We start from the raw sequence: 16011 nt of genomic DNA on the forward strand, positions 1-16011 counted from the left end.
AAAGCATCCTCAATCCTTTCAACTATGCAGCGACCAGCAGGGTGTCCTAGTTACCTGTCCCCGCCTCCACTGGCCACTGGCCAGCTCAATCCTCAGTGCCCCAAAGGGGAGACAGTATGCTGGGTGTGATCTAGACGCACAAGGCCCAGCAAGAAAATCACATCCTCGGATCCACCGCTGACGAACGTCCGTCTGCACGGGCACCTGCAGCCACAGCTCACGCCGCTCTCTCACAAACAAAACATGCAGCCGCTGACCGTGTGCTGCTGCCCGCGCAGGAACTGCCGCCCAGCCAGGCCACCCCCCCACCCCTGACACAGGTCCTGCTAGGAACAGACTGAAGCACAGGAACAGACCCCCCCCCCCCCCCCGGCCGCCAGACCTGAAAGGAGCTACAGAACGACCCGACACCACCCGGACAACTGACTCACACCCTTCCACAGCATTAAAACCGATGGATCGTGAAGAGCCCGAATTACTGGAAGGCTTGTGACTGGGAAAAAGGAAGGACATCAAGTGACAGACAGTCTCTTTTACCAAATTCCCCTCTACATAATCCTCCCCCTGGGATGACTGAGTGTTCCTAAGTAACCAATTTACGTTTTAAAAAAACAACGGAACTTGGGCTAAGAGGAAACAAAACAGCGGTCTGTAGGTGGCTGTGCAATGGAGCATCGTTTCGTTTCTCCTCCTCTTAATATTTTTCTACGAGAATGCACAGTTTAAATTAACTATAGTTGAAATAAATTAACGTGTCTTGCTTTTATATTGTGATATCATTTATAAGTAATTTCTCAGATATTATTTTAGTCTGTCCCTAACCATCTCCATCAAGAATTAGAACTTAGGGTAGCTGACTCAAATCTAGTACTTACTTATTTACTTAAATAAACTGGGTTTTAGAGCTGCATTCCCATACCTGAAAAAGTGAGCAGGAATGTATGCAAGTATAAACAGTAAAATGTAGACAAATAAAAGCAACAATGAAAGAAAAAGGATGTATACCACAGGGGCTGGCGCACATTGTGGCATAATGGCTACGACCGACAGTTTAGGATGCACGGTGCAATTTGCTGAGCCTTTTCAGTAAATAGTTAAACTGCTATTCAAACTCAGGTCCTTCTTTCTGAAGAGTCTGAACTTTTTTTTTATTTTAATCATTGTTCAAGTACAGTTTTCTCCCTTTTACTCCCATTCCAGCCCACCCACCCAACCCTCCCCGCTTCCCTCCCATTACCACCCACCCCTAGTTTTTGTCCATGTGTCCTTTAAATTTGTTCCCGTAAACCCTTCCCATTCTCCCCTGAAATTCCCTCTTCTCTCCCCTCTGGTCACTGTCAGCCTGTCCTCTATTTCAGTGTCTTTGGCTATATTTTGCTTGTTTCTTTGTTTTGTTGTTTAGGTCCCTGTTAAAGGTGAGATCATATGGTATTTGTCTTTCACTGCCTGGCTTGTTTCACTTAGCATAATGCTCTCCAGTTCCATCCATGCTGTTGCAAAGGGTAGGAGCTCCTTCTTTCTTTCTGCTGCATAGAGTTCCATTGTGTAAATGTACCACAGTTTTTTGATCCATTCATTTACTGATGGGCATCTAGGCTGCTTCCAGAGAATCTGAACTTTTAACTACTATACGATGTGGTCAGTAGAGTCAGGCAATTTAAGAGGTTTCGTTTAATTAACAGCTTAGGTTAACCAGCTGTATGATGTTGGGCAAGTTACTTATTGACTCTCCCTGCCTCAGTTTTCCCACAGAGCAGTGACCAGCTGTTCGTATAAGCCCACACCATGCCTAGGACTATAAAAACTCGGTGTAGAGGAGCTCTGAGAAATACTTATTTACCTCTGCTTGAATGGGTGAAATAAGGAGTCCCAAGATCCAATTTATTGTGTGTTTCGAGGAAAACTGAGAGCCAAGAAATGTTCAACAATGCTACAAGCTATTGAAAAAGTTAAATATTTGCATGGGCACATAGACATAGGAGGAAGAAAATGTCTCTTGTATGCAAAGTACCACAACCATGCAAAGCCTTTACCAGAACCCCTTCGATGCTGGGGAAGCAGACTTCGAAAACATGACTACAGCTGGGTGGGAGAAACAAACAGGATAAAATAAACTACTAATCATCTAAGATTCGCTTGAAAGGAAGTCGCCACCTCTCCCCTCAGCGGGCCCCTGCAGTCGAGCAGCTATCCGGTTACTGCAGACGGTGCTCACCCAACCTCACCCTCTCACCAGGTTTCAATTCTGTAACCGTAACTTCTCCGATCATTTTGGGGAACATAACAGTTCAACACCTGAGTGAAAAAATTTAAAAATCAGCCCTGGCTGGCGTAGCTCAGTGGATTGAGCATAGGCTGAGAACCAAAGTGTCGCAGGTTCGATTCCCAGTCAGGGCACAAGCCTGGGTTGCAGGCCATGACCCCCAGCAACTGCACATTGATGTTTCTCTCTCTCTGTCTTTCTCCCTCCCTTCCCTCTCTAAAAATAAATAGATAAAATCTTTAAAAAAAAGTGACTTCTTTAAAAAAAATTTTTTTAAATGGTCTCTAAGAACAACATTGCTGCAATCCTAATGCCATCCTCTGTTCCACACCAGACTCTTCGATCGCCCCGGAAGACAAGAGCGGTGGGGCAAAGGCTGACCCCGATGGCCGCACTCTTCCCGCGGGAACACGAGGCACGCCCCGCCGCACGGCTCCTCCCCACCGCCGCTGGGAAGGCGGCCCCAGGAGCACCGCCAGGCTGTCCCTCGGACTCTCCAGTTCAGATATCCGCTTTAAAACGTTCATATTTTTACAGTGGCAATAAAACACTTGAAAACAATTTCTCTGGGTACCTAAGTAAATGGGAATTATTACTCAACTTTAAATCTGAGCATAAATATCATTTTAATATTTTAATAACAACAGCATTGTACACATGAACATAAAAGGACAGACTCAGAAAGAAAATGCACTATATTAAAATAACCAACACACACTCTTCAGCCTGCCAGTGGCCATGACTTCAGGACAAGACATGGGGAGGGGCAGTGTCTTCCAGGACAGGATGGCTGAATAATCCCTTACGTTCATGGGCAACAGCAGCGGTGAGAAAAATACACTGTCAGGCTCAGAGAAGGTAGGGCCACTTATAATGTAATAATTCAAACTTTAAAAAAGAGGGAAGACTGACTGTGGGTGATCCTTACTTAAAGTGAGAAAGAGGGCAGAGCCCAGGGCAAAACAAATGCACCTGAGAGAGAGGCTGGGCCATGCAGCTTTGAAGGCACGCAGGACACGAAAGTATGCGAAAATAAGAAAGTAATTTGAACAGCAAAATAAATAAGGATAGCCGCAGACTATAAACCACTGGAGAAAATGGGAATTCATTGGTCAAGACTGATAACAGACTCATAAGTCAATAAGGAAGGGAAGGAAAGAAGGAGGGAGGGAGGGAGGGAGGGAGGGAGGGAGGCTCTACCCTACAGTGGCAGACCATCAGCTGATAAATGTGGTGGGTTACAAAACCACTATTTTGTAACCATCGTAATAAAATTGGTTTGGATAAAAATCAGCAGCATGCATTCAATCTAGGGAGTAAATTTGACAAGTGGCATTTGCAAGATCTTAAACAGAGCTCAGAGCAATGTACTCATCCCTTACTCTTACCTCAGCAGAGAAAGAAAAAAATTTAAAGGCGTTCAGTGCTTTCTCTGAGAGCTATTTTATTGAAATGGATCAATAAGAATGAGTGATGATTGGAAATAGTAAACATCTATACTTTTTACACTACGGGCATTTGATTAAGTGGACAGAGTGCATATTTCTCTTTCTCCTCAGCTAGCAGTGCCTTGTGAATACCTAACAAAATGGATTACCAAGATTAACAAACTAAATCTCAGCCAAGAAGAACTTACAACACTGGGACTGTAATTTCTTATTTTAATGCACCGTTGGGTTTACATGGGTACTAACTGAACATTCTTCTAAGTATTATGCGGGAGAACCAAAGGCCCAGAGAACACACTCCAACAACAGCAGAGATCCTATAATTAAATTGCAGGGGCCTGATGTGTCCTTTGTTTTTAACAATGATGGGACGAAATAATTTCAAACAGAACATCTTAAAATCAAAACTTGCAGTTTAGAAAGGTCATTTCACTTTATGGAGGGTCTAACGTATTACCAGTCAGCTGATTTTCATTCAAGGGTAGTGCCAGTTTGCATGTCAACCGTGTCCACTTCAAGTCAACATTCCAAGTTAATACAGGTTTGTTTCCCCGCATTTACAAACCAGTGCTCTCACCTCTGCCACTGACCAGACCCAATGACGTAACCAGATAACTAGATTTAGTTCAGGGAGTTGCTGCTTAAAAGCAACCGAGGTTCAAGAAAAACACAAAATACCCAAAGACTTAGAAAACAGCATACTCTGAGCAAAAAAAAAAAAAAAATTGGCAGGCTAGAAAAAAGGCAAAACATTACTTTCAAGCAGACCAAACAAAACAGAAGTTGAGCAAATAGTCCTCATTTTGGGAGAACAGAAAAAAATAAAATGGTCTTCAAATGCAAAAGAAAGAATTGGAATTAATTTTTTTTTAAAAAAATCTTTCTGTTAATTTAAAACAAATGCGCTAGTGAGGGAATGTTACAGACTTCCGTGGACCAGGGAGAGAGAGCCGATGTACGAACCACCCATTCGGCACAAAGGGGAGTTAAGAGTAGTTCACACAGAAATGCGAAGGATGGCAGGTTGGCCACTGCCGTGATAAAGCCAGTCCTAGCGCTGGGATGGTATGGGAGTGGGGAAGGGACTGAAACCAATGGTCTGAACTACTAATAAGAAAGGAGCAGCTTAGGTGGGACTCGGGACTTCCAGAACCTAAGACATTATGCTACCTCGATCCTGGAGTATTGATTGCCATGAATTACTCATCTGAGAGTCTTCCGAGATGTTAATAATAGTCTCAGACACCAAAAACTTAATCTCCCTATCCTTCTGATCACAAATAAGTATTCTCTGCTTTCCCCGGGTCCCTTCCTTTTTCCAAAACCTAACTGGTGAGACTTAAGAAAGAGACTAAGAGTCATTGCACTGCATGACACGTAAGGTCTGAATTCGGTTCCTATTGCTGCTGTAACCAATGACCGCAAATTTAGCAGCTTAAAACATCACAGACTCATGCTCATCCAGCTTTGGAGGCCAGAAGTCTGAACCCGGTTTTCCTGCACTGCAGTCAAGGTGTTGGCAGGGCTGGGTCTCCCCCAGAAACCCATTCCTTGCCTTTTCCCACATCAGGAGGCTGCCCCCCGACCCTGTAGCTGCATCACCGTGACCTCTCTTCCCACTGTCGCATTTCCTTCTCCGACCCTGACCCTCCTTCCTCTTTCCTAGGAGGGCCCTAGTGACTACGTGGACGTGCCTGAATAGTCCCAGATAATTACCCCATCTCAAAGTCCTCATCTTAACCCACAAACTCCCTGTTGCCGTGTAAGGCCACACACTCACAGACTTTGAGGATTAAGGGATGGACTTACGTGGGAGCCATTTTTCAGCCTACCACAAACCCCCTTTCCAGCCCTAGACTGCCATGAACCAGGGCTTCTCTTCTAGCTGAAGAAGCCAACATACACTTTGGGATTGACTTTTGGATTTCAATGTTGTAGTCCTCCTTGTTTTTCCAGTTTTTTGTTTGTTTAACTCTATTTGCCTTTAATACTGCCCTTATCTTTAAATTAATCCATCTGGCTATATCATCTTCATGCTTTCACTTAGGTGCCTTGGACCAAATCGGAAATCAAAAACCTCTAAATGTATTCGTTATCATTGTAATATTTGATTAACTGCAGACTTCATGAAGACGAGGTTCCCTTTGAGCTGGATGCGAAGGGTAAAGAATCACAAAGCTAACCAACATGTTATGCCGAGCATCCCAAAGGACAGATCACTTTATATCTGTTTGCATGATAATTTATTATACTAAACTTTAAGATGCTAAGATTGGAGGAAAAACACACGCGAGGCTATTACAACAGAATGCCAATGTTTTGAGAGAAACAACAGAACACGCTACATTTATAGAAATATGTATGTGCACGTTGATGAGGCAATGTGAGTCTGTAACAATTCTGGCCCGTGTAACTGGCTGATCTCCAAAGTACGGATTAAAGTTAATTATATCAGACATCGGCTGGCCATCACCGCCAATTTCCAGGAACCGCCGGCCAAAGCTCATCAATGTTCCATCATCACATGAAGAATATCCAGAATTCCAAACTGCAAAACCTACTGGCCTGTTACTTCTTCCCTTTGAACTACAAAAATATAATTTTTATTGTGTACATGCTTCACAAAACAGAGTCGACTGTCCCTGACCACAACAGAATCCTACAGAAGGGAAAGAGCTACTGAAACGAGATCACAGGAGACCTTCCGCCTGGCCCCGTGCTGCCTGTGTGCACCTGCTCTTCCCATGCCCGTGACCTCGTGCCTGGTGGGCACGGCTGCGCGCTCCAGATGGAGAGCCCCTGGAGCACGGAGCCGCAGCTCATTCAGCAGCTCCCATGGTGCCTGGCACTCGCACCTAAGTGGTCAACTAAGATGAGGGGGGTTTTAAGCAACATAGTGTGCCCCACATGGCGTGCTGACTCATAAACTTTTTACACCTCCTTTTAGACAAAGAGCTTAGGGAATTCATATAGAGTAGCAGTTAAATGCTCTGGAGTCCCACTGCCTGAGTTCGAAACATTTGCTTTGTACAATGTGCCCTGGCTGGTGTGGCTCAGCTGGCTGAGCGTCGTCCTGTAAACCAAAAGGCTGCAGTTCGATTCCCGGTCAGGGCACGTGCCTGGTTTGTGGGTTCAGCCAGTTAAGAAGCAACCAATTGATGTTCTATGGTTCCTCCCACTCTTTCTCCCTCCCTTCCCCTCTCTCTAAAATCACTATGTCCTCAGGTGAGGATAAAAAAAAAATGTGAAGCCCTGGCTGGCATAGCTCAGTGGATGGAGCGCAGGCTGAGAACCAAAGCATTGCAGGTTTGATTCCCAGTCAGGGCACATGCCTGGGTTGCAGGCCACGGCCCCCAGCAACCGCACATTGATGTTTCTCTCTCTCTCTCTCTCTCTCCCTCCCTTCCCTCTCTAAAAATAAATAAATAAAATCCTTTTTAAAATGTGGACAATTTACGTCTGTGTGCCTTCTGTCCTCACGTGCACAGTGTGACTGATAAAAAAAAGTCTCCAGTGGATCGCTGTGAGATTTCGGTGAGACAGCCTCTGTAGAGAGCTTTTCATGCAAAGTGCTTTAGATCGACCAAGGGCTGGCCCACACAAGCCGTCAATAAAGGTAACCTATAATTATGACATTATATGCAAATACACTTTGGTAATTTAATGATCACCTGTATTTTTCACTTAAATGCACATTTTAGTGATCATTTACATAAAAAGAAACACATTTTTACATTAAAACAAATGTTGGTTTGATATCAGCATTTTCTAAGTTGGTTTTCTAATTTTTACCTTGAAATCCTAGTAAATATCAATACAATCCAATAAAAAAACAAATTATTTGTACTTACAACTACAGCAAGACTAGAGAAGTGTTATCGTCAACACAGACTGAGGCAAACAATGGTGAACACTGCACTCATTGGGAACCTGGTCAAAACCAACATTCGAATACAGACTGACATTGACAGAGTCAGATTTCAGAAGGCCATATTTAACCCTTCCACAGATACTATTGAGCAAAAAGTGTCATTTCCTCAGCTGACAACGTCATCAAGTCAGGGCAGTCTCTTCAATTATCTTGAAGTGAGAAAATTTCTAACACTTTTTGCTATTTTCCTCTCTCACACATGAAAATGATCAAGTCTTTCATAGAACATCACATAACAAAGGCTAAGTCTTCACTCACCAGTAAACACAGACCCAGGCACAGCTTTGTGTGTGTGTGGGGGGGGGGGGGGTGTTGTAAAATAATCTACTCAAATGAAACAACCTGATCTTCAGAGCCTTTTAAATTAATCAAGAAAGAATAAAAACAAATAAAAGTATATACAAAAACTATCCATGAATATCGTATGAACTGGGTAAAATTTGGTAAAGAAGCAATTTCTTAAAAAACCATAACCTTAAGCCTCGCTTATATGATATGAATTTCATTCTTAAACGTTTTCACTACCTCAAATTAGATGTCAGACACCACATGTTCTAAAGGGGACACAGCAAGAGGAACTTCTACGACTGTGGGCCTCGGAGACAATGTGCCCCGACCGCTGCCTGGACACAGATATGTCCTGGCCGGGGTGTACTGTGTCAGCTGCTCTTGACTATGCGAGAACATTCCAGAGCATAAAACAGCCACATGGGTCCCACCACAACTGTTCAAATGCAAGAAGGAACTACGTTCTCCTTCTTGCATGATGGAAATACCCAGATTCAGTTCAATAACAAACCGCGAAGGAGAGCCAAGCACTCCCGACCCTGTGTCCCGACACAGGGACAACCGCGCCCTGTTCTAGAGTACTTAGACTGTTTTCCCCACTTTACAGCCTCTTGCAAATAAACAGTGAAAAGGATCTCCGGATTGTTTTAATCTCTTTCGATGTTTTAGGAATCACTGTGCAAAACCTATTTTCATACTCAAGATATTCAGAGGGTTCATTTCCTTTCTGTTACTGTGTTTTCTATTCTAAAAATCAAACTACAGGACAATGCACATTGACAGGATTTTGGAATTCTGCCTATCCAATACCATCGTTCTTCTCAGCTCCAAGGAGTAAGACAAATTAACTAGAGAAAAAAAAAAACATAGCAAAGGAAAAAAATAAAAGGAGGGTCCCTTTATTAGAAGCCTACTTATTCTTCCTGTTTTGAATCATAAATATTTATAAACCAATAAAACCTTAAAAGTTAACGTAGCCCTTAACGACCCTCCAATCCAGCTGTTTCTTATGGTGGGAACCCTTCATGTGGCATCCCAGCAAATATGCGCACCCACTGTTCAGCCACAGAACGGCCTGGGAGCTCCCCTGGGTGGCAACAGGTCATCCCTGGAACGGGCTACACCTTAAGGACCTTTTATTCTACGTTTGCCTGTGGCAGTGCTACACTCTGCCACAGAAGGACCATTCTGAGAAGGGCCTGTGGAGGTAATAAAGAGATTTGCTCCTACAGTCAATATTTTTTAATTGTGCATTTCCCCGGGGAAGAGTAAGGTGGCACCTGAAAAAGGCAGGTTCCTTTCGTTTCTCACTTTCTGATCCAAATATCTGACTGACAGTTCCGTGTCACTTGCTGATCGTGCAAGGAAAGACTATTTTTTGAAGAACTAATTGTAGCAGATGGAGTTTGGGATAACACAGGAAGGAGGGTCACTGTGACGTGAACGGCCCTCGTGGATGAAAGGCCGGGACCACCAGCCGGGTGGGGCTGGCCTCTCCATCTCCAGGGGAACGTGGTAGCGGAGTGGAGACAAGTCTTCCTCCCAAGGCGGACCGCGTCCACAAAGCCTGATTAATGACAGCGACGAGGGAACCAACTTTCTGGCGAAGCTTCTTAGGCAAAAGGACAGACGTCCAGCTTTCAAAGTTGTGAAAGTCCTTCCTACAAGCAGTGGTCCAAACGCACTCACTCATACAATTCCAAATGAAAAAAAAAAAAAATGTTCAGTTCATTCCCCGGGACGGTCCACCCGCCAGGATGAGAGAACAGTCTGTATCTTCCTGTCAGCGAACCAGGGCTGAGCTGCTGCTCTGATCTGACGCCTGGTGCTCAGCCACGGCCCGTCTCTCTCCAGGAAGACAATGACAGAGGTCAAAGGGCTTGTGACAATGTCCCGGGGGGCGCCGTTTTTCTAGTGGAGAATAGCAGACCGTGTTCTATGACGGGGAATGAGGACATGTGTGGTGGAGGGCGACAGTCACATCTTCCATGTGGACATGCGGAGGCCACCCAAAGAAGGAGACGTCATCTGAAGGGGATGCGATCGGGCCACTGAGTGCAAACCCTAACCGACCATGTCACTTGGAGGACAGTGTGAAAGATGGGGCCCAGATACAGCTTTTCTACCACCTAACCCGATCCAGCTACCAAACCCCAGAGATAATCGGAAGCACTGCTAAAGCAGTTTTTATTCCAAAATAACCAGCAAGGCTGTGAAGAATGATACCAGGGAAAAAGCCAAACTTCTCCTTTGCCGCTGCTGTCCTAGACGATGACATTCTGACACGCTGCAGGGATTCAGTGCAAACTGCACGTAACTGCCTCATTCTGTCTGAGGCTGCTGAGTGGCTCTTGGGACGCCATGGCGGGCGAGCACCATAACATGCAAACTGTAAGCAAGAGACTGAAGGATCAGAGCATGAAGCGAGAAGAGGGCTTTTACTTCTTTACACCCCGCTGCGTTTGCACGGACCTTCCCAAATAAAATTGGCCCGGGGGGTTTGTTACGACTAACGCCAGCACCAAGCACCCAGAGTCGCCCTGACGGCCAGGGAGTCCCAGGAGCGAGTCTGGAATGCACGGCTGGCGGAGGCTGCAGAAAAGCAGTAAGTCACAGGCTTCTAACACAGTCTTCGGTGGTGGGCGGTGTAAAGCGACAGGGAGTCCGGCGGACAGTCCACGCCCAGGAGGAAGACGGCCACAGCAGTCACCTCTGACCTGAGAGGGCACTGGCAATGCCGTACGTAGGTTGGACAGAGATGTGAATGAGGACCCACGCTTCCTCTGGTTTTCCTCTACTCCGCCGCAAGTGTCACTCGCTGGATCAATTACACAGATAACTCCCACCACACCCCCTCTCTCCGGCCACCGTGTTTCTCAGGAAGGCAAAGAAACACCCCATATTCTTTCAGAAAACCAGAAGCACTGGCTAAACTGTCACCAGACAGGGCCAGTTATGACTCTGAAAGTGACACTTCCCTTTACCTGGCACCTGAACTGGAAACACAACGGGGTTGTAAGAGACTCCCAGTTCGGAGGATCCGAAAGCCTGTTAACCAGCCTCCCGCTGAAGGTGAGTTCCGCCGCGTCAGCGTGCTGGCCTGCGCGTTCACTGGCCATGTCCCCCCGACCCAGAACAGTGCCCGGCACAATGCAGTGTGCACTTGACTACTTGTGCGGGGAATGGTCACTCATGCTCACCAACAGTCATGTCTGATAAGAGAGTACTGCAGAGCTGGCAGGAAATGCTAAGGAATGTCCACTTCTTCACCAAATAGCCCACTGAACCTTTCGTCCGGCCCAATTTCTGTTCTCTTTGGAAACATGTACCTTTACTGCTTTATAAATTTGCGTGTCTTACCTCTTCCGGCACCCCCAAAACACAACAAATCTAAGAAAGCTGAACACTGTTTACTTCCACTGCATGTAATCCATGAAATACGGGAAAATAAAGTTAGAGCGACAAAATCTTTCAGAATCTCCAAAAAATGGGGTGTTGAGTAAAAATAACATATATTTACACCTCCAGCCGTGTCAGACAAGACTGTAAAACACTATTAAACTGTAAGTACCACTGGCAGCTAGATGTGTTGAGACAGAGGAAGAAAAAATTAATATTTATTTTTAAAAACCTGCAAAAAAGCCTGGCTGGCGTAGCCCAGTGGATTGAGCGCGGGCTGCAAACCAAAGTATCACAGGTTCGATTCCCAGTCAGGGCACATGCCGGGGTTGCAGGCCACAGCCCCCAGCAACCACACATTGATGTTTCTCTCTCTGTCTTTCTCCCTCCCTTCCCTCTCCAAAAATAAATAAATAAAAAAAAATCTTTAAAAGAACCTGCAAAAAACCTTTGTGTGACGAGTAGTGTAAGTGGGTTGCAACGTCCCCTGGGCGGTTACCTGCCCCTCTCCTCTGCGTTCCTTCCCTACTTCTGCGCTGCTTCCCTTAGCAAACTGTCCCAGTGAACGGAGCTCATCGGCTGCTGCGTTTGTTTATAGATTTGTTTTCTTTACCACTATGAACTTGGAGAATGGGAACTGGGCTAACACATTCTTCTTGCAGTCTCAGTGCCCAGTGATAAATTTCTATCAATAAATTATGAATAGAGAGATACAGTTGAACATCAATATGAAAGCAATATTTAGCATCAGTTAGTCAATCAAAGAAGTTGAAAGGTGGTTTGATAAGTTCAAAAAACTTCTGTGATAATCCAAGCTAATAGTTTCACAAAAAGAAACTCAAGCAGCGATTAATGGTAAAAAAAAAAAATTTTACCTGTTCCTAGGGATTATTCACTAGGAACACTAGCTCTGTTTTGTAAGGAAAAGCCTATCGTATCAATGCAAGGATTGGGAAACCAAGACAAAAAATGTCTATGCTCTGTAAGCTCTCCCCCTGAAATGCTTTAGAAATCAGCATAGGTTAGGTAAGCTCCAGAGGCGTCCCGGGCACCTGGGCAGCAGCCGTACCTGGGCCGCATTACCCGCCCTCAGCCGCCCATGACCATGTTATGGCTGCGGCCGCAGGGGAGGCACACGGGGGCGTCTCGACATCAGTCACGGGCCGTGAAATCAGGCAGTCTGCGTGACAGATGCGATTTTTCTTGGCACCGCGAGGGCGTAGCTCACTGATGACAGTCATACGTCCGCACTGGCACCTTTCCACCAGGGACGGGTGCGAACGCATCGCCACATCTGGGCGCTGGGCACGCTGGGGTCCCGGGGCCCGGCGCGCTCCTCGAACCGGAGCCCCGCAGCTGTGCTCAATGAACACAGCGGGAGCGCCACGGGGTGATGAAAGGGCTAAATGACCGCAAACTGTAAATACAGACTTCTTTCATTAAAACCCGAGGTAACCACGGCAGCCATCTCCTGCTGGAAAAGACGGTCTGGCTCTTGAAAGAGCAGCCAGCGGCTTGTCCATACGGATTCCTCACTTTGTAGAGAAAATACGCGTTTCTTCTAGGAAAAGATGACGACACGCTCGAAGCAAAATCAACAAAGTTCCTACGATTCCCTTTAAGTTAAAGAAAAAAAGAAATCTTCGCCCAGAAGAAAGGAAAACTATGTAATCCACAGTTGTCATGTCATTAGTAAGAACCGCTCTCCCCCATTTAAATCAAATGTGAGATTTGCATAGCTTGTTACAAAGCCCATGTGCAAAGTTCAACCTACTGCAGTAAAAAAAAAACAAAATCTATTATACACTAACACAATTAAATATCTCCTGTAAACCTGCAGTCAAACAACCACTTGTCCCAGGCAGTGGGACAGATGCCGGCCGACAACGGCGGTGTGTGCGTCCTCGTGGACAAAATGCAAACTTGGATGAGGTCAGGAACCGCACCTCCAGCGGTCCCGTCCTTTCCCTTCCAGACCACCTCTTCCCCCCGCGCATTCCCCTCCTTTCACGTCCCGCCTGCCGTCAGGCTGGCTGCCCAGCAGTCCGACGGTGCCCCCCCCCCCCCCCGCTCTGCACCCACCCAACACTGGACCGGTCTTCCACGGCGCCCAGCAGACGCGGCTGACCAGCGGTACGCAGACAGCAACGTCGAATGAATCATTTTCCCTCCTCTCTCGTGTTCCCATGTTTGCCACTCATCTCCTAAACATTTATGTGGTGACAGAAGGCATTGCTAATACGTCCGACTTTTCACATGTGGATTGAATACAGAGAGACCATTTCTTTTCAGGAAAATCGTGCTTTCGCCATTCTTCGACACACCCTTTCCACTGGTAGGTCTGCAAGTGCTCTGAGCGGCAAGCGTGACTGAAAGGGAAGCGGCGTTTCAGAGCCCATGGGAAACTAGGAGCGGGTTACTGCAACGAGGCTTCTCACGGGAGAGTGGAGAGACAGAGTCCACGGCCTTTCTGACCTTCCGTCTGCAGCGCTCTCGGGAAACGCTAACCGGGGGAGCCCTAGACAGCCCAGGGATGCCCGCCCTGCCACAAAAGTGTTTTAACTCTTCGTACGTAAAACACACACACACACACACACACTTGAGATCGCTGGGTGGCAGAGATCGGAGGAAGGAGCGAGAGAAGAAAGGGTGGGGGAAAGGAGAGAAAGAAAGGAGAGAGAAAGAAAATGCCACCTACGGTGAACATTTTAGGTAATGCCCTGCTTTTATCAGGAGTCTCTCACCACTACTAATAGCTGAGACATTCCAGCTGAAGCTCATGGCTCTGCATTCAGTCCTGCAAACATCCTGACTAGTTCTAGTCTGAGGCACACCATTTCACTTATTTTCTTTGTTTCTTTTTTAAAGATTTTATTTATTTATTTTTAGAGAAGGGGAAGGGAGGGAGAGAAGCATAGATTGGCTGCCTCTCGCACACCCTCCACTGGGGACCCGGGGCTGCGACCCAGGCATGTGCCCTGGCTGGGAATTAGACCAGCGACTTTTTCACTCGCAGGCTGCTGGCACTCAATCCACTGAGCCACACCAGCCAGGGCCGGCTTATGTTCTTATCATCCGCCCTCAGGCAAAAGTGTAAGGTTGGCATCTACAAGGAATCTTTATTTAAGGACATCGGCAGTTTTGTCAACATACCTTAACATCCCGGGGAACAAACTAATTCACTTGACCAGAGTTATCTCGTCTCTCAAGGGGATGCACCTGCTCCCCCCAAAACCACGGCAGTCTGCCCTCCCTCCAGGGAGCTGTCCGCACGGCGCCTGCGCCGCCGCCTCCCGACCCAGCTCCAGGGCAGGGATCCCAAGGTGCGAAGAACAGACGCTAGGAGGCGCGAAGGTCAGCTCCCACTGGCCCCACGGTCACATCCTTCAAACCCACTCTCTATCCAAGGCCCTTCAGAATGATCTAGAAGTGCAGAGCGCTCCCCTTTGCCATTCTTCCACCCTCCCAAGAGCAGAGTCCTTTGCCCAAATAGCAACTGGCAGCCACAGCTTTTTTTTTTTTGAAATTTGTATTTCATAAAGTGGATGGTTTCATAAGAAGAGAAGTGTCAGCCGCCTCTCCCACCCTGGGAGTACGAGAGCTGAATGAGTCCACTGTCAGCCCCTGCACAGGCTTCCCGGGACCCCCTCTTCAAAGACCTCTCGCCTGTGACGGTTTCCTTTGGTGTCAGCGACAGAGGCCACGGCCACACCTGGATGTGGCTCAAAGGCCTTGCCTGACCTTCTTCCCTAAATCAAACCACAGAGAAACAGGGCTTCTGTTTCTCCCCATTAATGAGTATCCTGGAATAAATATTAGCATAAAATCTGCCTTTCTGAAATAAGCCTATATGGCCCTGGCTGGCGTGGCTCAGTGGACTGAGTTCCAGCCTGTGAACCAAAGGGTCGCCGGTTCAATTCCCAGTCAGGGTGCATGCCTGGGCTGTGGGCCGGGTCCCCAGTAGGGGGCATGCATGCAAGAGGCAACCACACGTTGATGTTTCTTTCCCTCTCTTTCTCTCTTCGTTCCCCTCTTTCTAAAAATAAATAAATAAATAATCTTTAAAATAAGCCTATATTTAGGTTCCACGTTATTAGACAGAGACGGCGAACACCAGGTAATAAGAATAAGGCTAGAACAGGGTTTTTTGCAACTTACTTTCTTTACCTAGGATTACACATGCAAAACTGCACTTTGAGAAATAGTCATAAATATCTAACTACTATGCCCTACTCCAGAAACCAACAAAATATTGAATGTCAACTGTAATTGAAAATTTAATAATTTTTTTTTTTACTTTTTTAACTCAATTTCCCAGTCCAAGCCCCGGTAAAGTTAGGGGCTAAGCCCCGAGAGGTTAGGGGCTACCGTACTGGGAGCGTGCCGCTCCAGAACACTCCCGTTTTCCCAAAACGTTCCGGTGGTTGATGTTGGAGCGGCTCCACTGGGGCCTCGGGGCCAGGACGTGAGCCCATCTCCCGAAGTGAATCTCTGCTCTCACCTTCACAACCCCCCCGGGGCGTGGGGGGGGCAGGGGGAGACGGGTGCTCTCAGGGTACTTCTGCAGCGGGTCACTAGAGGAGTGTCTCCGAACCTGCAGGGCACCCGAGATGGGGGGAGGGGTGCTGTTCAATGAGTACGCAGTCACAGTTACCTGACGACCACTCTCAGCTCGGAAAACA

General features: G+C 46.7%; 1 protein-coding gene across 4 annotated transcripts in view; it reads right to left on the reverse strand.

The window, feature by feature from the left end:
* The window catches only part of NNT (nicotinamide nucleotide transhydrogenase), a 79918-nt gene that overhangs the window by 5573 nt on the left and 58334 nt on the right, over positions 1-16011 (reverse strand). The gene's annotated exons all lie outside the window — the stretch shown is intronic.

This window comes from Phyllostomus hastatus, unplaced genomic scaffold, assembly GCF_019186645.2.
Source record: "Phyllostomus hastatus isolate PE091 unplaced genomic scaffold, TTU_PhHast_1.1 phas_contig_329, whole genome shotgun sequence".
NCBI lineage: Eukaryota > Metazoa > Chordata > Mammalia > Chiroptera > Phyllostomidae > Phyllostomus > Phyllostomus hastatus.